Here is a 27,234-nt window from a genome sequence, read left to right on the forward strand (position 1 = left end):
GACAGACTAGCACCCCGACGACAAGAATCTAAGTTTCGCCAGTGGCGGTCCTAAAAATTACGGCTACGAATACAAGGACAAACAAAGATAAGTGCACACGGAGTGTAAAGTGAAAGGATTGACTCTGAATTATCGTACCAGTCGAGTGGTTAACTTTGGCGTATTGAAAGAAGCCTTGCAGTCTGGAGAAGATGAAAACTTGAAAGTGACCACCTATCAGCCAAACAAGATTGTACGTTTACCCACTCACTAAATCGTCAGTCGACCCTTGGAAAAAGTCTATCAAATTGTGTACCAGAACCGAGTGCCACTTCCCAATCACTTCACTTTGCCGTATGGACACGTTGGTATTGGTCTGTATATAAAAAGGGACAATGTCCAAGATCGATAGTTCATTGTGACTACCAAGACCAAGCGCACAAGATGAATCCTTTGAAAGAGACATCGTTCAAATTTGGGGATTGTAAAAAAGTTTTACCTTCCCATAGTGTGCCTAATATTCGATGGATTAGACCCATGCATTGCGACGGAAAATGTCCGAAAGGAAACTGCAAGTGTCCATGCGGTTACCATTGTAATTGCGTAACGGAGTTTGCAGACGAGTGCGATTGTGAGCCTTGCGATGAGAGCAATGCTGTGAGCTGTGACCTTAGCGATGCCGTAAAGCATCATGGGAACTTTGTTCTCACTACCCTAATCATGGAAAGTGATGATGTGCTTGTCAAACCTGATGGATGCGAAAGCGATGCTACCCGTCCTCTTGGACACTTTACTGGGTTTCATGGTGTATGTGGATGTCAACCTTCACGTCTACCATCCTACGGATGTCATTCAGCCCTGAGCAAACTCCTATCGATGTCACCCTACCCTCATCGAAACGAACCTGTGAAAGACTAATATTCGTTCCCTGTGCGTTTGCCTGAATACTGCGACTTTGAAAATCGTCTTCAATCGTTCAAAGGAAAATGGCCTAAGTATCTGGGAGGACCGACTCCCGAAGAATTAGCCAGAGCTGGATTTTTCTACTTGGGCGAAGGGGATAAAGTCAAGTGCTTCAGTTGCGGTGTGTCACTTCACCACTGGGAACCACAAGATTCGGCCTACCTGGAACATGCTCGATGGTCTCCCAGTTGTCATTACTTGCCCATAGTGGGACCGAGACATTGAAGTAACCTACCATGTCTGACTGACCCATTCATGGATACTTTACAAGAGAACATTCGTGGCTTGCCTGTGGAGTTGAGAGAACGCATTTACCGAGAACTGGTCAAAATACAAGTCAAACGTAAAGAACAATTGCGTCCGTTACGTCACCAGTCTTTGAACCACTGGTTCATGAATGCAATACAAGGACTGATTCAGTTGAAAGTGTTCATTGGACAGACATTCATCAACGACGCCTTGGTTTAAAAAAGCATGGCCTTGCTATTGATGATTCTATGTACTATATTGTAAACTTAATGCATCGAGGAAGAAGAGTTGAAGGGTTACAAAATTCTTTTATGCAACATCTGTTTAGTGGAAGAGGAAACGTTTGAACGAACTCTGGACTGTAGGTTACAGTTTGGAGCATTTAGATCTCCAACTGGAGAACGAAGATCTCTGGGCAGAAAGTACATTTATTGCTTCCGAAAAAGAGAGTGTAAAAACAGGTTGCCATGCCAAGGCTTTTATCACAAGTGATTGAACAGATTCCGTTGAATGAACTCAATGACAATATTCAAACCGTGGATCATTACCATCAATTATTACAAGAACTGTTTCCGTTCAATTTGGGTCGACAAGTGGTGTGTGTCTTAGTGACTTGTTTTCTGGGATTTCCTTTACCAGCCGATTCCTTGTGGACTCTTTATGAACAGTACTTACCACCCGAATGGCCTTAAATGTTCACGAAAGACTCATTTTGCTCGAAGCCTTGAGTTTTCATCTGGATACTTCTCGTCCTTTACGGGCAAGAAAGATTTGTTAACTTTTAGCTACCGAAGACGTGTATGACGATGTGTGTGTAGCTTGTGACTTACACCCCCATTGGACAGATGCACGTGACTGGAAAAAATGCGGTTTTAAGGCTTGGACCCAAGAAGTGGCCCAGTATGCTCGAGAGTTGTGATCCTTCCTTTCAACGTCCCAAAAAAAATGTCACTTTTCAACCTGTGTTAGTGACAGTACCAGAAGAAGAAGAACCCGTCAGTCAGGACAGGACTGTCATGGACATTCCTGAAAGACCCCTTCGGGATGACACTTGTGTGATCTTACACCCTGTTGAACTGGTCAGAACATTACCCAAAACATGTTGTACAGAAACTTGTTTCTATTCCACGTTGATTGTTTTCATGTGCATTTTATCGTTATACTTAAGCCTTTGGCGTTTATGTATTTTAGTCTTTCATGTTCATTTTTAAAACATTAATAAACGTGTCCTGAAAAAGTATAAAAACTCTTGTCTTGTCTGTTTTCGTGTCACAAGTGACATTCCTGAAACTATGGCTACCTCTGCTGTCTCTGCTCTCTCTTCCTCCACTTTCAAAGTCATCGACGAACACTTAGATCGTGCCAGTTGGGAGGCTTTGTATCTTCACCATCCCTTTAACATGCTCATTGCTGGACCTAGCGGTTCAGGTAAAATCGAATTTATCAAACGTTTGATCGAACATAAACATCATTTGATCGATCTTTCGCCTCAACGCATCGTGTGGTGTTACAAAGAGTGGCAATCGGTGTTTGGCCTCTTGCGAGAAAGTCAAGGCGATTCCATCGTGTTTGTGGAAGGCATTCCTAACGAAGACGACGGAATCGTGTCTGACTCCCGTCAAACCCATTTGGTCATTTTCGACGACATGTTAGGAGAAGACGAAGAAGAAATTAAACTTTGGTTTACGCGCAAAGGTCATCATCGCAATGCCAGTGTCATTTACATCACTCAAAATTTGTTTCAACAAAGAAAAGCCCATCGCACCATCAGTCTCAATGCTCATTACGTGGTCTTGTTTAAAAGTCCTCGAGATAAATCTCAAGTGCAAGTCTTAGCCAATCAGTTAGGAACGCCTTGCCTCACTCAGACGTACGACGATGCCACTTAAGCTCCACACGCCTATTTACTCGGCGATTTGAAACCCACTACCCCTGATTATTTGCGATTTCGTACCCAATTGTTTCACCACTGGTGTCAAGACGGAGGGCCTGTCCTGTACACGACTCAGTCCTCAACTTAACCCCAAAAAATCTATAAAAACCTTTGACACTTTTCGTCTGTCTCACACAGTTTGAACATGACGTCCCTTCAGTCGCATCTCCCCGTCAAATTGATTCGTGCCTTGTATGGCATCAGTCGCGAAAAACATCCACAAATACATGCTCGTGTCTTAGAAGCCAGTCTCAAAGAAGTCTTACGATGGTTCACGGTGACAGCACGTCAATTACTGCAAGGCATCATTCAGATTCCTCATCAAACCAAACGCTTTTTTTGATCGAAACAAAGTAGCTTTGACCCAAGTGGCCGATCCCCGCATCGACACTCAAACCAAAAATCAAATCATTTTGAAACCTGGAGGAAGCGGTACTCTAGGAGGTGTCATCATTCGCTCTCTCTCTTAAGATGTGATCCTAATGCGCCCAAAGTTCTCCCCAAGAAAAATGTCAAACGAAGCCCCAAGAAGAAAAAGAGTAGCGGTGTCAAGACCAGGTCAGCACCCCGGAAAAAGAAAAGTCCACAGAAAAAGAAACAGAGAAGTCCTCCGAAAAAGAAAAGCCCACAGAAAACTAGTGGGAAGAGAGGCCCTTCGACCAGGACGCAACCTTTTATTCGCAAACCACGGCCTGCAACGACGGTGACTGCGTCTCCGGTAGCCTCAGGTTCATCCACTTGTCGGTTGATGATCCCATGGAGACCCGTGTCTCCAAGAAATTCTCCATTGGCGGGACCCTCCTCTTTGGTGGCAGTGGCAGCTACTCACAAAGTACCTGCTCCCAAAATCAAAGTCCAAAAGAGATCGGGCACATTACAGAGTTTACTGGATTTGTCCAAGCAGGAACTGGCTCGATTTAGTCCGCTGCGAACCCCTGCACGACGTGTGTTGCCTGTACTCAAGTTGATACGACGTAAAGTCAATCAGTGGTGATGCATTCCAGTATAAAAAAAGGTCTGTGGCAAAGTAGGGGTATCAGTGCTTTTGTGCTCCTGAAGACTCAAAGATGTCACCCTCCAAAAAGCATCCCTCTTCTAAATCCCAAGGAAAGAAAAGGAAAGGACTGCCTCCTCGTTTAGTCAAACATGGGGACATGTTATTTGTCCTGTCCAAAGCTTCTGCACCCCTGCGAGAAAACCTCATTCAATCGGTCTCCAAAGAGGTCATCGATACCGTGTGCGAATGTTGTTTGAACGTTTTCAAAGGCAAGATCTCTTTGTCCAAACACCAGAAACAATGCTTAGGCAAACATCGTCACGTTCTTCGTCAAATGGTTCAAAAGAAAATCCCCATTCGTCAAAAGAAGAAGTTGTTGGTTCAACGTGGAGGAATTTTACCCCTCTTGTTAGGACCTTTGCTGAAAGGAGTTTTGGGAATCATGCTGGGAGGTCTCGTGGGAGCAAGATAAAAAGGCCCTCGGAAGTCTCAGGATCTCAGACGTAACCCTTGACATCCAATGGAAGGACGAAAACGAGCATTAGTGCCTTACAAACATGGATGAAATACCATCGTTGGCAAGAACAGCGGACCCCACATTTACCTCCCAATCCCAATTTGACCGAGATGTCCCAGTTACAACACGAATTGCAGTCCTTGATGGATCGGCACGATTTGTCCGAAACAGAAAAATCGCAAAAGTACGGTCAACTCTTGCAACGACTGCAACTCTTTCACCAGAAAGCTTTAGACGAAACAGCTCTACCCACTCTGAAAGATTTTAAGACCTTGATGAAAAGTCCATCCCCCACACCACCACCACCATCACCACCACTACCAATACCATCCCCAGGGTTCACCAGAAACGCTACCCCACGAAGGCCTGAGGAAGAAGAGATACGAGAAGTTTTTCAAACACCGTCAGTAGCTCCCATTTCTAGTAAGATTGCAGCATCCTTGTTGACTCCGTCCCCCACACCACAACGAGAAGAAATGAAAGCTTGGGTTAAAAAGATGATATCCACTCCTCCTTCGACAGAAGTGAAAAAGAAGTAAGGGAAACCGGAAGTTAAAAAAGAAAAGAAGACCAAAGCCATTCCATTACCACCTCTCCACAAGCTTCGACTTCTACTCCAGTTGCCCATCGGACACGTAAATCCGTTTCCAAGCCACCCTTTCACCCCATTCCAAGTAGCATAAGCGAATAGTGGGTGACTTATTAATAAACAAAATGGAAAATGTGTTAGCCAGCATTTACTACGATCCATTACATCCTGCAGGTTACGGAGGATTTCAAAAATTGTCTCGTGCTGCCAAAACTCGGCTGAAAAGTCTCCGTTTACCTCAAGTGCAACGATGGTTACAAGAACAAGTTACCTACACTTTACACAAACCCATTCGACGCAATTTTTCCAGAAGTCGCACACAAGTGGAAGGCATCGATCATCAATGGCAAGCCGATTTAGCCGATGTCTCTCATTTGGCCAATTACAATCGTGGCACAAATATTTGTTTTGTGTCATCGACGTCTTTTCCAAATTTGCCTGGGTCGTGCCCTTGACTTCCAAATCCAGCAACGAGTTAGTGCGAGCCCTGCAACGAGTGTTGAAACAAAGTGTTCGTTACCCTCTTCGATGGCATACGGACATGGGTACCGAATTTCTGAACCAAGCTTTCCAAAATGAATTAAAGAAACGTGAGATTCATTTTTTTACCACAGAGAATCCTGAAACCAAAGCCAGCGTCGTGGAACGTTTTCAACGCACTTTGAAAAAACGCATGTGGAAATATTTTACGCATCACCACTTTCTGAAGTACATCGACATCTTACCGCACCTGGTGCAAGCGTACAACTAATCTTACCATCGAAGCATTGGACGTGCCCCGCAAGAGGTGACTCTCGACAACGAAGTGCTGGTGTCTGATCGCCTGTTTGGTAGGTCTCCGACGGGGGCTGTCCCCAAGAAAAGCGGAGTGTTGGCCATAGGAGATTGGGTGCGCAGTGGCAAAACCAAACGCACTTTCGACAAAGGTTACTTACCTAACTGGACGACCGAATTGTTTCGTGTCACTGGACGAGTGCATGGCTGTCATCCTTCCGTTTATAAATTGGAAGACATGAACGGAGAAGTGCTTAAAGGAACGTTTTATTTGCCCGAGTTACAACGTGTCACCAAAAAAGAAGACGACGTGTACGACATCGAAAGCATTCTCGATCGTAGAACCCGTAAAATAGGCAAGCGACGTGTCAAAGAAGTCAAAGTACGTTGGAAAGGATATCCACCCAGTTTTGATTCTTGGATCGACGCTTCGCAAGTCATTGACTATGAAAAGAAGTGACCATCATGTCCTTTCACACAGACTCAGCTACTGCTACCACTCCTTCACCCAGTTCTTTTCTGCAAGATTTACAGAAACAACCCTTGTGGGTGTGGTGTGGAGAACGTGTGCCTAAAACGCAAATCGTCTTTTTCTGCCAAATCTTTGTGGTGTATTGTGTCATCGGTGCAGCCATTTGCCAATATGAGTTTGCAACAAAGAGACAAACAATTGTGGACCATTTTATTGAGCAGTTGCATCGGTTACCTGCTTCCCAATCCCTCCCTGAAATTCTCCTCGAACGGGAACAACGGGAACCTTGTGTCCAGTGTCAGTGACAGTCACCACTCCAACAACATTAACCCCATTTTGGGCGGAGATACTCCTCTGACTTCCTTTAACTCCTCGGACAGCCACAGAACTCTGGAATTATGAGTCACACTAACCAATTTTACTTAACCTTGCCCAGTGACAGTTCCATGGAGGTGTTTCCCAACAACACTTTGTGCTGTTACACGGCCAAATTACCTCAGGCCATTGAATTAGATCACGAAGCCCATTGGGAAGTGGCTTTGGTAGAAATGATTCACTCAACCCAAGTCCTCAATGTCCATCCCAATCAAAATTTTTTTTCAGTGGAAGTTCACGACGAATAATTGCAACAGTACTTGGATATCCATGTAAAATATGATAAGAAAATCCCAGGCACAAAAAATAAAAAGTCGACCACCTATCACTTGTTCGTTCCTCCAAGCTATTATTTTAGTGGACAACATTTGGTAAGCACCATTGCTTCCAGGTTTAATGTCGTGTTTCTTAAAGCATTGGAGAGTGTCAGAAAAAGTGTCACCCTGGAGTACCATAAAGTAGCTCGTCGCTTCCTGATGAAATTTCCTGAGGGAGGCAAAATCATGTCCATTTTATTTTGTCCTGAATTGTTTGACATGTTGGGCGGGGACATGGAGATGAGGATGGCCATGATGAAGAAAAACGAATTACCAGTCATTTCCGACAACGATTCTTTTGCCAAGTTATTTCGTTCCCCGGTAGAACTGAACCAAGGACTGAATTTGATCTTTGAGTACTCCGATGTGGTGGAGTATAACGTGGTGGGACACACCTCCGTACCGTTACTGCGTGTCATTCCTTTCAAAGTGGATTCTGCCACGAACGCTGACGAGGAAGGTGGAAACACTTATCACGTTCACCGCGAATTTGTACATCTTCACTATTTGTCTTTCAGCAAGTCTTATTTGGACACTGTCAACATTGCTATAAAAGGAGATCTGGGACAAAATATTCCATTCACCAAAGGGAAAGTCACGGTGAAACTCCATTTTCGAAAACGGTTCTCTAACGACTCATAAGTCATGTATCCAGTGTACCAAGTCCTTGCTCGACAGCGAGGACACGGTTTAGGAGATATGTTGAAATCAGCCTTTCGTTCGGTGGCCCCCGTGTTGAAACCGATGGTGACAAGTGGATTGCACGCCTTGATAGATGCGGCATTGACGCAAGGCAAAGAATTTCTCCAAAATGTCATCATTGACAAACAAAACCCTAAAGAAGCCTTCTTGAGGGCAGGCAAAAATGTCTTGCTGCAAACGGGCAAAGACCTTTTGGGCCGACGAGAAACGCCTATAAATGCCCTGAGCTCTAGTGAGTCAGACAGTCCTACTTCCCTGAAGCCACAGCAAGGACAAGGCAGAAGGAGACGACGAAGAAAACACCCTTTCACCAGACTTCACACTTCTAAAGCTAGAAAAACAAAGAAAAGAAGAACCGTTCGAGACTTAGACGTTTTCGATTATTAAAGTATTGAGAAACAGAAAAAATGATGCACCGAGTGAATTGTGCCTGTTCCAAGTCGGAACTAGATCTGCTTGCCATGCCACCCACCATGATGACCATGCAAGAATCCCAATGGGTCGAATTTCATCCCGTCTCCTCTTTGACGGATTTAGCTCCTATCGAGTTTGAAATCAAAGGACAACCTGAAGATTACATCAATCTGAATAGCAGTTACTTGTACTTGAAAGTGAAAGTGATCGAACCGCCCAACGCTGATTTAGACAATGATGATGTAGTATCTCCCGTCAACAATTTCATGCATTCCTTGTTCAGTGAAGTGGATTTGTACTTGAATAACAAACTGGTCAGCAGCAGCATGGATACTTTCTCTTACCAAGCGTACCTGGAAAATCACTTGACGTACGGAAAAGAAGCAAAGAACACTCATCTGGATGCTTGCGTGGTATGGAAACCTGACAAAGCGACTGAGGTCAACAGCATTACAGTTGCTGCGGATGATCAAAATACAACGGGATTTGTAGAACTACGAACAAAAATTGCTAGAATCCGTAGTTTAGAACTGACAGATCGCTTACATTTGGACATGTGGTTGCAAAAGAAGTATTTGCTGAACGGTGTGGATGTCCGCCTGAGACTGAATCGTAGCAGTGCCGCTTTCCATTTGATGGCTGCTGCTGATGCCACTTACAAAACCAAAATCGAAGAAGCCAGGCTCTAAGATCGTCGTGTGGAAGTGTTGCCTAAAGTAGGAAACGACATCAGTCACACTTTGAACAGAACGACCTCCAAGTATCCAATAACGACGTGTGGAAGTGAAAACCTTCACCATTCCCGCTGGACAGCGATCCATGATTGAAGATCATCTGTTCCAAGGACAGCTACCCAAACGTTTGATCATTGGTATCGTCAAGAATTCAACTTTCAACGGAGCCTACAATGAAAGTCCTTTCCAGTTTCAACATTACAATGTGTCCAAGATTGAAGTCAGTCGCGATGGCAAGACCTTGTGTACCAGACCTTTCGAACCTAAGTTTGGTAACGAGAAGAATTACTTGAGGTCGTACATGTCCCTGTACGAAGCTACCGGACAGTTAGGAACCAACACCAGTCACGGCATTACGTACGAGGAATATGCAGGAGGCTATGCTTTGTGGGGTTTTGATTTCACTCCAGACCAAGTAAGCGACGAGGGACATTTCCACCCTATAAAATCGGGTCAGATTCGAATGGGACTTCAGTTTGCACACCACCTGCAGACCACACGGTAAACGTCATCCTGTATGCAGAATTTGACAATACGGTAGAAATCAACAGTTTGGGAGAAGTCATTCTAGACTATTAGAAGCCATGGAAGACTGTTATTCCTCTTTACCTAGTGGAGAAACTTTGGACATGGAATGTGAGGAGACCATGGAAGAAGAATCCCAAGACAAAGACGACCAAGTTATGATGAAGTCCCGATGGCCAGAACAAGAAGCCCATTTAGTCTTCTGTTTTGCTACAGTGCTGGGAGATAAAATGAAGGAATTGATCAAGAAAAATTGCTATGGATGTCAAAACGATCATCCCAGTCAAATTCAACACGATAAATGTCTGATGCTGAGTCAAGAAGAAAAATTGGACGAGTATCTGGACGAAGCTTGGGGTCTCATCGAGAGAGAATTCGTGTTTGATCAGTGGTATAAAGGCTTGCGTGAATATTCTTTTCCTCCATTAACGCCTCTGGAGATCCGTCGCATCGAAACTCTCGTGGATCAGGAAAAGAAGTCGGAGCTAAACGCCTTTTACTTGTCAGACATTTTCCAAGAGAAAATCAGGATCGAATTGATCACCTATTATCACCTGTGAAGAAAAAAAAAACAACACAAAACATGGATACCTGGGAACTTTATTATCTTTTGAACCACAGTTCGTACACTGCTTCCTGGAATCCTGTGGTATGTGCTAAAGATGAACTCCCTCATCGCAAATCTCAAAACCATCAAGCTTATGTGATCAACACGGACGACAGTCATCTCCCAGGAACCCACTGGGTAGCCGTCTACTTTCCTCAAGAAGGATGTGTGGAATATTTTGATTCGTATGGAATGCCCCCTTTGGAAGACGATATCATTGACTTTATGAGAAGAAATGCTCAGACCACACGATTCAATAATGTGAAATTACAAGGCACAGATTCCTTGGTGTGTGGACAATATTGTGTGTATTTTCTGCATCATCGCAGTCTTTAGAACATTTAGTGACTTATTTTGATCGTCATTCTTCTAGAAACGATGAGAAAGTAGATCGATGGTTTTGTGACCATTATGCTTATCTTTTGTCTCAAGCTAGGAAACGTAGTGTCCATCAATGGCCCAATGACTTCCAACAGTGGAAATCACAATTTCATTCACAACGTTGTCAGCCATGTCCAAAATAGAGTGATTTTTGAGAAAAAAATGTTTGTTATTGAAAAAATGTTTAATGTTATATTGAATGGTTAATGTTAAAATTTTATTGTTACTTGTTAGTGTTAAGTGGTTATGATTAAAATGTTGTGTTTTGAAGAAATAAAATGCCTTTGTCGTTTGTTTTGCTATTTGTATCATGATTCATGCTCTTCGACTTCTCTCTATCCCTCACATCACACTATTTGAACGTTCCGACTCGAAAACCGTGTAGGGATGTTTTCCTTCACTTCAGCGCTTTGACCATAAAAACGGCGTAGTCTCCAGTCTGTCCATCCATTGTCGAAGAAGAATGGACAGAGAAGTACAGACTTCAGAAACAGCAGACAGAACAGAGAGAGCAGCAACAACAACAGCAGCAGCAGCAACCTGAACCTGACAGAGGTTTTGTCCACTATAGTGTCGACACCAAAGAGTTCTCCTTCTCTTTCCGAAGATGCAGACCTTATCCTGTGAGAAAGCCTGTCGTCAGAGGAGGTTGCAATCTTAGAACCTAAAAGATTGCCATAGCTTCAAGTTCACACAAAAAATAGCCCTTTTCAGGGCTACCCCATATTCTAGGAAAGAAATAACAATCGATTGCCTATGATGAGATATAAAAAAATAGAAGTGCGTGTATAAGCACATGAATTCTTTATCTTGGTTAGAAAGTGAGTGTATAAGCATTTTCTTTAAGTGGCTTGTGAATTTCTTTTAGAATAGTGATGGGTAGTAAAAAAGTGAGTGTTTCTTTTAGGTCCGCGCATTTTTAGTTAATGATCTAGCTAATATACGTTTTGGGTCTTAGGGGGTGTTTTCCTTCACGTCCGTGCTTTTCATATAAACAGGGAAACTCTCGGCAATCTGGCTACCCTTGTTGATTCGTGAAGAACGAAAATGAGCAACAGGCTTCAAAAAGTAATGGAACTCCAGATGCATCTGGAATATGCCAGACGCTTGTTGGACGAGCTGGCCATGGAGGCCATAGCAGAACAAGCTAGGATAGAGGAGGAAGATTAAGAAAAGAAGAGGAAAGAAGAGAAGAAAAAGAAGAGAACAATCTTGCCTCACCCTATGATGAGAGGCATGTGTGAGGTTAAACCAGAGGTGAGGACGCCTCCCCAGTCAGTAGCTGCACCACAGCCATAGCCACAGCCTCTTCCGCCAGTACAAAGACCAGTCGAAGTGCGTGTGGAAAATAGGAAACCACAACAACATCCACGGCTCTGGCACAGACAGAGGGAAGTCTTCAGGGTCCCAGAGAGTGAAGACTGGGATTCTGAAGCCAATCATCCCCCTTCTGCGTTTCCAGTCACAATGGTGAATTGGGAGAATGATTGCAGTAGGAGATGAGTGTGTGGTGCCAGGCCGGGGAGGTGTCATCAATAACAGATGTCTCTGGAGTTCCCGAAAAACAGCCCTTTTCAGGGCTAACCAAAACTCTAGAAAAGAAATAGTAATCAATTTGCCAATGTGTGGATGTGGAGTAGTGTGAAAAAAAAACACTCACTCCTTTCCTGGTGTGATTGTATGTGTTCATGTGTGTGTGTGTGTGTGATTGTAAGCGCTCTCGTACGTCTGTGTGGATAGTAGATTGTAGGTTTGATTTTGCTGCTTCCCGTGTGTGGATAGTAGATTATGGTTATGTTTTTTGCTGCTTCGCGTGTGTGGATAGTAGATTATGATAATGTTTTTTGCTGTTTAGCGTGTGTGGATAGTAGATTTTGGTTTTGGTTTTTGCTGATTCGCGTGTGTGGATAGTATATTTGGGTTATGTTTTTAGCTGCTTCACGTGTGTGGATAGTAGATAATATGAGATGAGAAAAGTAGTGGATGTTTTTCTTCACGTCCGCGCTTTACATATAAGAACCCACAGCGTTCGTCGTTCGCGCCATTCTACGGAATAACCGATACAAAATTGTGCAAGTGTCTGCTTTATTCAATCTATTGAGAGACATCTATTTCTGGATGATGGATTTAGAATATGTGATAGAAAGGATAGAAAAGGAATGGAGGAATGGAGATACCAAAGACTTGGCAACCAGTCAAGTTAAAGGTCTAAAGGTAGCCAGTAATCTGATAGCGGGGATGATAGAAGAAGAAGCCAATAAGTCGAGAGGATTCATTGACCCACCTTATGTCAGAGTGGGAAGTTTGAAGGAAGCACTGGATCATGTCATCCAAGTAATGTGCTTCCTAGAAATCATATTGTATTGGACGGAGTGGCGGAACGTAAAATGGGGGTTGGACAAGCTGAAGAAAGCGGAAGATCTTATGAGAAAAGTGATTGAGAAAGAAGTCAAGAAGAACAAAGAGAAATGGAGTAAAGAAAGAAAGGATAAGGAAAACTTAAAGAAACAGGAAGAGTTTGAGAGGCTGAATAATAATTGGATCAAAATACAGGAGAAGTTCAGGTCTATGGGTCATCCTGACTGGTTACCAGAAAATGAAAAGAGGAAGAAGAAAGGAATTTTTGGAAAGGTCTGGGGATGGATGAAGAAATGGAAAAAATAGAAGAAGAAGCAGAAGCAGAACCCAAAGACCCTTTTCAGGGCCAATCATATTCCTCGAAAAGAAATTAACTTTCATGCCTAATTTCTTCTTTTTTAAAATGTCTGTTATCTATTGTCTGTGTTCTACCCATTTCCCATGTTCAATATCCCTTGAAGCTAGACAGTACCACCATGTTAAATTTCCCTTGACGCCAGGGTACAAACTCGCTTTGCCCCATATTAAATTTCCCTTGACGCCAGGGTACAACCCTCCTAGTTTAACATTAAAGTCCCCTTGACGCTAGGGTATCCCTATACACTACTCCCCGCCCTGTTGTTTATCCACCAATCGGATGGTGCGTTTCGAGAAGGACGTGATCCCACAGCCAGACATTATGCCATGTGCCCTTCGATGTTCTACTTGTCTGGATTGGTGCTTTCTCTTGGATTTTATGCCATGATAGTCGCCTTAGTTGTTGTTTTCGCCAAATAAGACCTACAGCAGATTAGTTAATTGTTTATTGTGATGATATTCCTCTTGTCATTTTATTGAAGCAAGGTTTTATTATATATTTTTAAAACTATTTTCTTCGAGTTTCCAATGTCCAATAATAATATTAATATTAGTCGCGTTAACAGAATAAAAGTGATGCCAGCATTTACATAAAACCAGTGTACATAATAAAGGTTATGTACATAATAAATACATTGGCATTAAAGCAGTATTTGTATGGAAGAGAGTCATTTGTTTTTCTGTTGTTGTGTTTTTTATGTGGATTTAACGCTATTTTTAAGCATACGATACATAATAGCCAGTTTAACTGTTGGAGGAAGAACCTGGAAATCCCGGCACCAACCACCGACCCACGGGAAGCTATTGGCAGTTTTTTTTTTACATGTTCACATTGGCCGACCGAAGACTCGAACCCACGCGGACAGAGCTGAGGTGGCTGTGATCGGTAAAGGCCAGCGCTTTAGACCACTGTGTCACCCATGGCCCTTGATGCGAATTATCTGTCGTTTAAAAGGCACGTGTTGTAATAGAAGAATTTTCGCAAATGTGTTGTCAATGAAAAACTCAGTGACTAAACATATTTGCAACTATTTGTGTCAAGTAAAAGGTGCAAGATGAGAACTGGAAAGACACAAAATGTAATCGAACGACAAATGGAGAGGACATATTTCGTATATCGACAAAATGGACGCATAAACACAGACTGAACCCGCCAGCATCACAATTAAACCAGTTACATTTTGATTTAAACGAACGGAAAAAATTTGAAGGAGTGTGTGTGCGTGCGTGCGCGTGTGTGTGTGTGTGTGTGTGTGTGTGTGTGTGCGATTTGGAATTTTTAACGTAGCTTTAACAATGTATCAGTCATATAGGTAGGATTTCTGTGCAGTGTGACAGTTTATTGTGATGTCTACCACTGTGGCATCATGCCAGACACGTAGCATCATGTACCACATAGTCACATTATCTTGACACCAGGCCGACCAATCCTAGTACTAATCTCTTAATTCTGAGTACCAATCGAGGTAGCTGCTAGTACCATTTTTATAAGTGTTTGGTATCACTCATCTGGGGTTCTAACCCACGATGTCCCGCATCCGAGGCGGACGCTTTTTAACCTCTAGGACATATAAATAAATCCTTCAAGAAAACCGACTGAATGGTGGCCAGTTAGTATGAAAACTTGAGCAGTTACAAGTCATAACATCTTTAATAATTTTAAACTCTCAGAATAACAAAGAGAAAGATATATAAGTTTTAATAGATTAGAATTTTTGTTTCCGTTTTAATCTCATTATTAGAGTGCATCAATATGTTGTTTTTGGTTTGGGTTTAAGACCATATTTCAGCGGATGATAGACTATACATGCGACCTGTATAGCATGTATTTAGTGGTGGAAGAACCAAGATAAACTCATACAAGAACCATCGACCCAGGGGAAGTTACCGCAAAGACGTTTTTGCATGCCCACATTGACTCCAATCCATGCGGACAGAGGTGAGATGGCATTGATTTGGAAAGGCGAGCGATTCAGACCATTCGGTCATCCGGTGCCCTGTGTACGAATAAGCTTGATTTAAAGACAATATCCAATACAGAACAACATGTTTGATGTCATAAATTAAGATATTGGCAGGATAAACAACACGTAAAGTGGTAGGTAAACGCCATGATAGAATGATTCATTGTTTGAACATAACAAACTTATGGTATTCTAAAGATTCAAGTACAAAGGAGACAGAAATCTGTCCATATATATATATATATATATATATATATATATATATATATATATATATATATATATATATATAACCTCAAAAGTGTTTCAGTTATGTTGAATGGAAAATTATTACGGAGATAAAACTGTTAAATGTTAGGTAAACACTATTTTATATCAGCAAACAAAATATTTTGATGCAACACGATCGCATGGAAAATGCTAAAATATTAGGCAACTCCTCACAAGTCCTTTCATAAGTCCAAATCTTGCTCGTGCAAAGATCTATTTTCCATCCCAAAATTTTTATTTGTTAGTCCTTTTTGTTTTTACAACGTTTCAAGCAAGAAAGGCATTGTGAAGCATAAATGATTTAACCGGTACTTTCTTTTTATTTGATAACCCGTGCCACCTTCATGAGCGAGGTAAATATGTCTGTCTAGAAACGTTCAATACAATAAGTTCATGAGGCGGAAGAATAATTCCCTCACAGCTAATGCGATACACATGACTGTGCAGACGAGCAGAGTAGTAAACACGTTTTTTTAATTTTTTTTAAACAAACTGTAGACCATATTCCTTGAAAATGGGAGAGACTATTAAGTTTGTACGAGTCATACATTTGTAATGGTACAAGTCATATATTTGTATTGGTACGAGACATGCATTTGTATTGGTACCATATACGACCAGTCTATGTTAACCATGTTTTCAATACCATGTTATTTAAAGATTAAACACTTTGTTTTACTATGTTCTACTGTGTTCGCACCCTAAAGAAAAACAACTGAAGTCGCTCTGTTAAACAGGATATGATGAGATTTGTGTGCAATAAGACACACTTGAAAGCGTGCTAACAGGTACACCTGGAAAACGGGTTTGCATGATGCCACTCCCCTTTTTCACGAAGGGACAAGAAGGTAATGTATACTATGAAAGTAAATGTGTATTTTACCTGGAAAATTAATAGTATCCTGTTGACTTTGATGCAGTTAAGCAGGCGTGTCTTTTGTAATCAATACTGGATTTATCCAGGTATAAACCATATAAACTAATACTGATTTCAAAGTTAAGAAATTCGTGTTTGTTCTTTTCAAACCATTGCTGAGTTGTGGTGGTGTGGAGAGTGGAACATGCCTTTGTGTTGTAATTAAGTGCATTATCAACAATTTCCTCATGTCGCAGGGGCTGGTACATGTGTAAAATATAAACCCTGTTTGCACCCTACCTCATGTGGGAGTGCTGCTTTCACTTTCTTCGACCAATGGATTCATCAGTTAACATGCGACTTTGTAACGAAACACGTGCATCTTGGTGGATTTACAACGGTAACGTTTCTTTTAAGAAGTGCATATAGCGAATTCGAACATTTTCTTTATATACAACTGACCTTTTCATCTGATTCAATTACCTCTGTGTGTGAATACTTTCTTTTTGAGAGGTTATTTAAGCAATTATTTCAACTGAAAACTTGAAACCTTCAGAGCATACGGTGGAGTTCATACCCAATGAAACAGATTGCATAAGGGTGTGATTACAGGCCGAAAAGATCACGTAGTGATAACAATTAGTTTATCTTGTATAAAGAGAAAGCCTTCTCTATTCCGTGCAAGACGATCACTTTTCACAGAAATTGCACTTTTTGACTATTCAAATGTGTTATTGGCATTAACTTCTTACACTATTTTCAATGGTCTTTCAACGGATTCCCTTTTTCATATGATTTTTAAAACTGAACGGCCGCTTGTAAATACCAGGAGTAAAACACTCGACAAAACAGGATTGCAGACATTTGAATACTGACGATGATCAATCATGCATTCAGCGTCTCTCAAAGTTTCGGTCATCAGTGAAAACAATATCCAAGTGACAAACAAACCTTACGATTACTATCATAACAGGTTTGAAAATGGGCCAGAAAGTGACTATTTTGAAGACCAAACAGAAAAAATGCAGGGTAAATTTATTACTCTAGGCACGGTAGATGAGACCAATAAATTATTCGATGCTGCGAAATCAGACAATTCATCAGACGAGTTTTCAAAAAGTTCGTATCCTCACTATGAACCTAACCTTCAAGTAGGTCTATCGGAGTCCAGTCTAGCTAAACATAATGATATTAAGGAAAGTATCCATGATGGACGTGTAACAATATGGATTCCACTAAACGCTGATGGAGCGGCATCAATTATTCCATATGAGGAAAACTGTCTCCATCACGGACATGGAGAGTGCCAAAAGGGAGATTCCAAATGGGTAATGACCGGAGAAGAAACTTCACACAAGATTGTTCAGGATGACATACCCGGTATTACTACGACAAGAAAGATTGATAGTGAAGCAATTGTGGATGTAACAGCAAATAGACACAACCATTGGAACCGGGAAATCCATGACTGTCTGTGGTGTCCATGTATACTGTACTTCGTGTTTATCTGTTGCATCCCCGCCTTGTTGTTTATGCACCAGTCGGATGTTGCGTTTCGAAAAGGACGTGATTCCACAGCCAGACATTATGCCATGTGCTCTTCACTATTCTACGTGTTTGGATTGGTGCTTTCTCTTGGATTTTATGCCATGATAGTCACCTTAGTTGTTGTTTTTTTCTAAATAAGACCGTTTTCAGATTAATTAATTGTTTGTTGTGATCATTTTTCTCTTGTATTGTTTCAGGCACCTTTTTACTAGACAGTCTTTAAAATATGTTTAGAATGCTTTTCTTCAAGATTTCGATGTCAAATGTTAATATTACTGTTCGTTGCGTTAGTAAAATATAAAGACATACTCTAAATACGTAATAATCGTGATACTAGCGTTGTATTCAGTCATACTTTAAAGAACGCATAGATACATACTAAACTAACGACCTACGGGAAGCTACTAGTAAATTTTTCACATGCCCACATTGTACGGGCCCGAGACTCGAGTCCACGCGGACAGAATTGATTTGATATTATATATCGTTTAAATGCACGTGTTTAAATACACGTGTCGTAAAAACAAGAAATTATGGAAACGTGTTGTCATTTAACAACTCAGTGACTTAACATATTTGCAACTAAGGATTATTGTAACAAGTACAATGTTCAAGATGAGAACCAGAAAGGCACAACATTTATTCTAACGAAAAATAGAACTGGAAATATTTCATATAACAACAAAATGGAACCAGGAACGCAGATTGAACCTGCCAGCTGCACAACTAAACAAGTTACATTTTTCAGAAAAACATTTGTAGAATCTGAAGGCAAAAATTAAATCCACTACGTCAAGAAAATCCAGATTTATCAACAATGTTGAAATGCTTTTACCGACTTTATAACTGTGTTTGTCCATTCATAAGTAGGGATCTTAGTGATGCAATATATTTTGTATCATTCTTTAATTTTATAACAAATTTAATGTTTAATTTTTATTGATTAAAAAACATAATAAATGTTCAGTTTTGTACATGTCCATTATTTATGAACTTTGAAGGATTAGAGTGCAAGTGAAGAGAGAAGGCACATTGAATTGCATTGGATGTAGTTTTGGATGACGCAAATTATAAACTAGCATATTTTGTATTAGGTTACATTTAGCAGCAGGTGAACATAGTTAGATTCGATTTTGAGTAAGTTATTACAACATGAGTTAAATAAAATGTGACCAGACCCATTTCCCGTTCCGTTTTGTTTTCTGACATGTGGTAGTATTTTGTGTTGATGGTTGCAAGTTACTATGTATGCTAATGTCATTAATCAAAGCAAAACTTCAGCATGAAGAGGTTAGTGTTAGGACTGGTCAGCCTGGTGTCAGGATAATGTGACTGTGAGGGCCATCGTAATACTTGTATGCGGCATGATGCCACATTGCTAGACATCAATATAAACTGTCTCGCTGCAGACGTCGTAGCGATATGACTGGAACTTTGTTAAAGTTAAAAATCCAAATATCACACACACACACACAGACGCGCGCGCGCGCGCGCTCTACTCAAACATCCAAGCTCATCTCTCATCAGCTCATTTTGAAACAATTAACTTTGCGTTCAATTTCTCTGTTTGATTATATGTCTAATTGATAGATAAGCGAGGCTATGTATGACAAAACAATTTCCTTTTCAGAAAATTAAGCAGATTCAAATGGAACAATTAGTATAAAAACTTCAAATTAGCGAGATAGAAAGGTTTTGAGAGTTGAATCAAATTATGGTGTACAAATGGATATTTTAATTGGAACTGTTTATCATCTTCCCTCTGTTTGAAGAGAGTGTAACAGAACAAAGAGGAATGTAGGGATTAACACGCCGTATTCCATTAAAACTCCTGGTAATACTTAAGAAAAGGAGATATGCTGTGTAAAATATAAATTCTAAAGCCTCTTTTCGTGTGTGAATTGCGATGAAAAATAACATTTTAGTTTATTTAATACATGAACACAACAGACCATACCGTATATACCGTCCGTAAAGTTCAAATCCAACAACATAAAACCCTGTCTGCCGACAAATAAATCAGGAGATCAGGGTGTACGTCGTTAGAACAAAACAATATTGACTCTTGTATAATGGCTCATTATTAGTTGACATATCAAGATTTGTAATGTTCGCAAATTTATCTTATTATGACTTCATGACGGGATATCAAATCTATATTGTTTTCAGTTGGATCTGCTCCAGTTCCGGATTACCAAATAGGCAGAGTAGGCACTGGCCTCTGGGCCCCATGCCTTTTAGGGGCCACGCGACATGGATCGAAATAATTTTGATTTGATCTTGAAAGAAAATTACATTCAAGCTTTCTTGAATTGTTTCCAAAAGATAGAAGAAAAAAAAATGAAATTTTGTTTAATAATATAAAATTGTAATTTGTTTCATTACATTAATAACGGTTAATATTTGTTCTGTGTAATGAAGTTGGTGTATTAATATTGTTGGTTGGTAAAATTAAAAACGTATTAGTGCGTGTGTGTGGGGGGGGGGAGGGAGGCAAGATTTCGACTGCCTAAGGGCCTCCACGGGGTTCAATCCTGCACTGATCTGCTCATATGCGTGTATATCCGGTATTTATTTTGACATAAACTCCCCGCCCTGTTTGTAAATATAAACCAATATTATGTTCTTTTCAACTAACTGAAGTCTCTTTTGTTCATTATTGCAACAGATGAGAACTTGACGACCGAACCATAGACTATTCCTACTAGGACGTATTCTAACAAATAATTTTAAAATAAACCTGCGGTGTAAACATGATCAAAAGTACGAGTTCATTCGTTTAAGCTCATTTATTTATCACGTATAAATTTCACTCTGGTGAAAATAAATCTAGTGCGCAGCAAAGCTGATTCAGTTCGAGTAGTTAGTTTTATTACTCAAAATTGTCTTATGTTCAAAGTTAAGGATGCCAGGTTATTAATGAACAATGCATTATATGTAAAATTATTTAATTAAATGAATCGGTCTCAACGGATGTAATGCTACATTATGTATCATGAATCAATCTCCAAGGATTAAACGTTATCGTATTAGTCATATGAATGTGTACATTCGTATTCAGTGATCGTGTGTGTGTGTGTGTGTGTGTGTGTACGCATAACTATATATATATATATATATATATATATATATATATATATATATATATATATATATATATATATATATATATATATATATATATATATATATATATATATATATATATATATATAAGCTAGAATATGAATAGGTATAGAAATGTATTGAAATATATGATTCGGGACTTCCAGCGACCCTTCTATAATAATCTCTGACGTTCAGAGTAGTGTCCTCCATACACATACCCTATTAAATTTCTCTAACCTGTATTATTACCACATACTTTTTAAAAGTATGTTCATGTTGACAGGTATTAACATGGATCAAGAGTTGGCGCATCCGCTCTGTTTGAGGTCTATTTGCAATTTTCTCTCTCTCTTGGTTTATGGGTATATCAAATTGTAATCCGCCCATGGCGCAATAATAAGCATATATAAACATTCTCGTGACCGTCTGCAGTTAATTCTAGGTCAATGATCAATTTTCACACATTAATCGTTAGTGACATACGATAAGAACGAGAGAGAGAGAGAGAGTGAGAGAGAGAAATAAATAAAACAAACTCTTTCTCACTTACATTACATTTACATGAAGCCTTTGCAATATTTTGATTGGTTAAAAGCCTATCATGCAACGCAGACCACTAGAATTCATTAGGTAACAGACCCTGAATGAAATTTATTTCATACATTCATGCTTCTTTCTTGTGTGCTTTGACAAAATATTTATTGAGATTATACATATATGATTGTCTAAGTTTTTAATCTTTGATCCATCCCAGGGATAACGTAACTAATACTTTAATACATTTAATCTTAGATACTTCTCAAGGATCACGTGCAATGGTGCCAAGAATAGTACCACTTTTGTACATGGTTACTACGTTATGTGCGTTCGACTGTAAAGGAAATCCGTAGTAACTGCATTTAGAAGGAGCGATTTTGTTTGGTACGCACGAATGTTTTTATTTTTGGTACGGGGCTTTGTAACCAGCAGACGCAGGATAGAATTCCGAAGAGTACGAATTAAATGATCATATTATTTATTCGTATTGTACAATGTATGTTATCGTTATCAAGTATTCTCATGTAGGACCTAGTGATGGCACTTCCGCTCTATTTGATATATATTTATAAATCCGTAACTCTCTCTTCTCTCTCTCTCTCTCTCTCTCACTCCCCCCCCCCCCCCCCCCCAAGAACACTATACAATTTGGTGAATTTCAAACAGTGCGACTTGGGAAGAGAGATGGCAATACAGGACTAATCAGGATGGACAAATAGAGGCAATGATATATGCTATCGCAATATCCCTTACTCTAAAGCGCGAAAATAACAATACTATATTATAAATATCGACATTATGTATCAATCAACCGTATTTAAACCGGTAGATATTATTTTAATCACTATGTCTTTATGACCTCAAGCATCGTATAAATTCACTTGTCAATCACATTGATTATGTATATACCAACAATATACAACATTAATTGCATAGAATTCAAGTTATACTGATCATACCTCGAATGTATGCTGATATTAATCGGAATGTCCTTGGCTTTTTCAAACAGATACTAGAGAAACGTTATTTGACTCGAATAGGAAGAGACGATGGTATTCCGAATGACGCAGATACTTAATTAGAACAAACACGTCCATTTACGAAAGAAGGATCAGCCGAGAAGGTGCGAATGCATCGAGCTACTTTATCATTTGCAAGGTCTTGTTTAATCTAATGTACTTTCTCTTTGGTGAAAAATTTCCAATAAGCTTACATACATCCGATACATTATTTTTTTCTCTCGCAGAAATAGCCTTGGTGGTCCGAATGGGTCTTCGTTTTTTGTGCTCGTTTGGGGAGAGGAAAAATGTTCAAATCTACTGGCGTAAGACGTATATTTATTCAACATTTCAGCAGGTAACATTTAGCTATGGTCTTAGAGTCGGATAGGCTCTGAAATAAACCTCTCAAGAACATATACATGTATTAAGGCCAGAATTGTCTTTATTAACGTAAGCTGCTGGCGCTCACATTTATTGGCATGACTGTGTGTGTGTGTTGAATTTTTAACGCACCTTTAGTACTTTTTCAGTCATATCGCTATGATGTCTGCAGTGTGACAGTTTAAAGTGATGTCTAGCACTCGGACATCATGCCACAGACACGTAGCATTATGTCCCACCCAGACACATTATCTTGACACCAGGCCGGCCAGTCCTAACACTAACCTCCTAATGCTGATAGGGAGGCAGCTGTTAGTACCAGTACCAGTTTTATAAGTCTTTGGCATGACTCGGCCGGGGTTCGAACCCGCGACCTCTTGCATCCGAGGCGGACACTCTAATCACTAGGCCAACAGAGCTGTGTGAAGAGACAGAGAGAGAGAGAGAGAGAGAGAGAGAGAGAGAGAGAGAGAGAGAGAGAGAGAGAAAGAGAGAGAGAGAATCATTAGTATATGAATCTGACTATCTTGGCATCCGTCCGTCTACGAGAGACGATGGCATAGCTCCAAAGTACGCTTTTGCTTATCCTTCTTTTTAGCTCTCTTTTCAACTTGCTTTATTCTTCTCTTTTCCTCTGCGTTTTGAACTCCCTGCCTGACAGCTAGACGCCAGCTGGAACGGTTGTTTGCACAGCTCTCCCAGTCGTTGACATTGATGTTTGCTGTCTTCATATCCTTCTTGCAAACATCTTTGTAGCGCAGATGTGGTCGTCCAGTTGGTCGTGCACCTTCTGCTAACTCCCCATATAACAGGTCCTTGGGAATGCGACGTGGGTCCATTCTCTTGACATGGCCGAGCCAGCGAAGGCGCCTCTCGCTGAGTATAGAGAACATGCTGTTCATGTTGGCGCGTTCTAGAACCTCTGTGTTGGGTACTTTGTCCTGCCACTGGATGTGCAGAATGCGCCGCAGACATCTCAGGTGGAAGCTGTTGAGTTTCCTCTCGTGTCTTGCATAGGTGGTCCATGTTTCGCTGCTGTAGAGAAGTGAGCTGAGCACGCACGCTTGGTAGACACGCAGTTTGGTCTTCTCTGTGAGGTTGGGGGTGTTCCAGACCCTCTGGTTAAGTCTGGCCATCACTGCTGCTGCCTTGGCAATCCTGCCGCCCACCTCAGAATCAATGGAGAGTGAGCTGGAGATGTTAGACCCGAGGTATGTGAAGTTCTCGACAACTTCCAAATTGTACCCATCGATGGAGACAGAGGGAGGGGAGTCTGTGTCCTGTGCCATGACATTTGTTTTCTTCAAACTGATGGTCAGTCCAAATTCCTTACATGCATGGGAGAGGCAGCATACCAGCTGCTGAAGTCCATCTTCCGTATGTGATGTCAAGGCTGCATCGTCGGCAAAGAGCAATTCACGGATGAGTACCTCTGTGACTTTAGTCTTAGCACGGAGACGGGCGATGTTGAACAGCTTGCCGTCAGCCCTGGTATGGATGTACACTCCCTCGCTGCAGTCCTTGAATGCGTACTGGAGAAGCATGGAGAAGAAGATGGCAAAGAGCGTCGGTGCAAGGACACAGCCTTGTTTGACTCCGCTAACGACTGGGAATGCTTCAGATGTTGCGCCATTGAAGCACACTGTGCCGTGCATGTTCTCGTGGAACGACATAATGACAGCAAGCAGACGTGGGGGGCAGCCGATCTTCTGCAGAAGTCTGAAGAGTCCACTCCGACTAACCATGTCAAACGCCTTCATCAGGTCTATGAAGGCAACGTAGAGGGGCATCCGCTGCTCGCGACACTTCTCCTGCAGCTGACGTAGTGAGAAGATCATGTCTACAGTTGACCTGCCGGCTCGAAATCCACACTGGAATTCTGGGTAGACGCGGGAGGCTAGGATCTGCAAGCGTGCCAAGGCAACACGGGCGAAGGCCTTTCCGACGATGCTGAGGAGGGAGATGCCCCGATAGTTGTTGCAGTCGCTACGGTCTCCTTTGTTTTTGTACAAAGTGACGATGTTGGCATCACGCATGTTCTGTGGGATGTATCCCTGTTCCCAGCAAAGGCAGATGAGTGTGTGTAGGGGTTGGAGCAGTGCTGGTTTTCCGCTCTTGAGGACTTCAGGCGGAATGCCGTCGCTTCCGGGAGCCTTCCCACGGGCAAGGCAATCGATGGCTTTTCCGAGCTCTTCCAGGGTGGGCTGTGTGTCTAGCTCCTCCATGACAGGCAGGTCTGGAATGGCGTCCAGGGCAGTTCCAGTGACATTGTTTTGGGTTGCATATAGCTCGAGATAGTGCTCAACCCATCGCTGCAGTTGTTTCCCCTGGTCTGTGATGCCTTCGCCCGTCTTGGACTTGAAGGGGGCGGTCTTGTAGCTGGGGGGGCCTGTCGCTTGTTTGATACCCTCATACATTCCTCTTGTATCCCCGGTGTCAGCAGCTGTCTGTATACTGTTGCAAAGGTTCAGCCAGTAGGTGTTGGCACAGCGGCGGGCGGTCTTCTGGGCGTTATTCCTTGCAATCCTGAGGGCTTGTAGTGTTCTGGGGCTAGGTGCAGCCTTGTATGCCAGGAGGGCTTTCCTCTTTGCCTCAGTCACGGGCTCCATCTCCTCCCAGTTTGCCTCATACCAGTCGACATTCTTTCGCTCCCTCTTCCCGTAAGCTGTGATGGCTGAATTGTACACAGAGTCACGGATATGGGACCACTTGGAATCAATGGTGTCATCAGGTGTCACTTTGGTGAGGGCTTCCTTCAGTTTGCTGATGAACTGCTGAGTTTTCTCTGGGTTGCTTGCACAGCAAGTGTTGATACGTGGGTGACCCTTCTTCTTGGCGTGATGCAGCTTCTTGGGTAATATTCGCACCTTGCTGGCCACGAGGGAATGGTCCGTGTCACAATCGGCACTGTGGTAGCTGCGGGTAAGGAGGACACTGGCCAGTTCTGCACGCCTGGTGATGACGAGGTCTAGCTGGTGCCAGTGGCGTGAACGTGGGTGTCTCCACGACACCTGTTGGATCTCCTTGCATTTGAAGAAAGTGTTTGTCACACGTAGGCTGTGGGAGCAGCACATCTCCAGCAGTCGCTGACCATTCTCGTTGATCTTGCCCCTTCCGTAAAAGCCGAGACAGGTGGACCAGGCCTCATGGTCAGCTTCCACTCTAGCATTGAAGTCTCCTAGTAAGTAAAGGCTTTCATTGTTGGGGATACTGGATATTGCCTGATCCAGAGCCTCATAAAACTTGTCTTTCTCCTCGTAGGTGGAGTAGAGGGTTAAAGCGTACACACTGAAGATGTTGACCGGGCCTAAGGATGTTGACAGCCGGAGGGCAAGGATTCTCTCAGTACCTGATGATGGAGGTTCAATGAAGGCGATTAGCGTGTTCTTGACGGCAAAGCCTACACCATGCTGCCTAGGTTCATCCAAGGGCTTCCCCTGCCAAAAGAATGTGTAATTGGCTTCCCTGATGGTGCCGCTGTCAGCCAGTCGGGTCTCCTGGAGGCAGGCAATGTCGATGTTCAGTCGGGAGAGTTCTCTGTCAATGACGGCAGTCTTCCGTGCATCGTCGATCTGCTGTAGGTCAGTGGTCAATCCAGGACACATGGTCCTGATGTTCCTGGTTGCAAAACGAAGAGTTGGAGTCTTTTTATTTCTTCTTTTAGTCTTTCCTGGTGCAGAGTTTTGTGGCCCACTTGTCGAGATGGTTCTCTAAGCTCCACGCACCCAGTGAAGCAGGCAGGCCATGGCGGGCAGCACCTTACTGACTGGGGGCTGCCCAGCTTGAGGCGGGCGGTAGCTGTCCAGTGAGACCTGATGATCTCTCCCACCGTCAGAAGTAACCCCTGGCGCCAAGCTCTACGCCAATCGAGCTTTGACTTAGAACCGGTAAACTGCTACTTCTCGTGTTGTGCCGACGCCGTACGACGACGCTGGAGTGTCCTCTCCAGTGGAGCTATGAAGCCTGGGCAGGGTGGTATGGAGAATCAGCTGTTGCCCATGCAGCAGATCCCCCCTCTCCACGCAGCTGGTGTGCCCAAGGGAACGACGAATGCCGATACAGCTTGGCACCAACGGCGTCGCAGGAGTTGCCGGAATGACGTTGAAGTCAATGTCATACCGCCTTAGGGACTCCATCTCCGGATTTTCTGTCGGGGTTTACTCCCTTAGCCTTTCCCATGAGTGGGTATAGCCACAAGGCAGCAGAGGTTTGGAATCGGAGTTTTCCTTCTCCTAGATGAGCTACCATCCAAGGTTTACGAGTCCCATCTACCCGAAGCAACTGGTTTTAAGGCGCCAGTGGGCCGCCTTCACCCCTTCTCCTGTT

The sequence above is a fragment of the Sinohyriopsis cumingii genome, chromosome 7, assembly GCF_028554795.1.
Source record: "Sinohyriopsis cumingii isolate HCF-2022 chromosome 7, ASM2855479v2, whole genome shotgun sequence".
NCBI classification, from domain to species: domain Eukaryota; kingdom Metazoa; phylum Mollusca; class Bivalvia; order Unionida; family Unionidae; genus Sinohyriopsis; species Sinohyriopsis cumingii.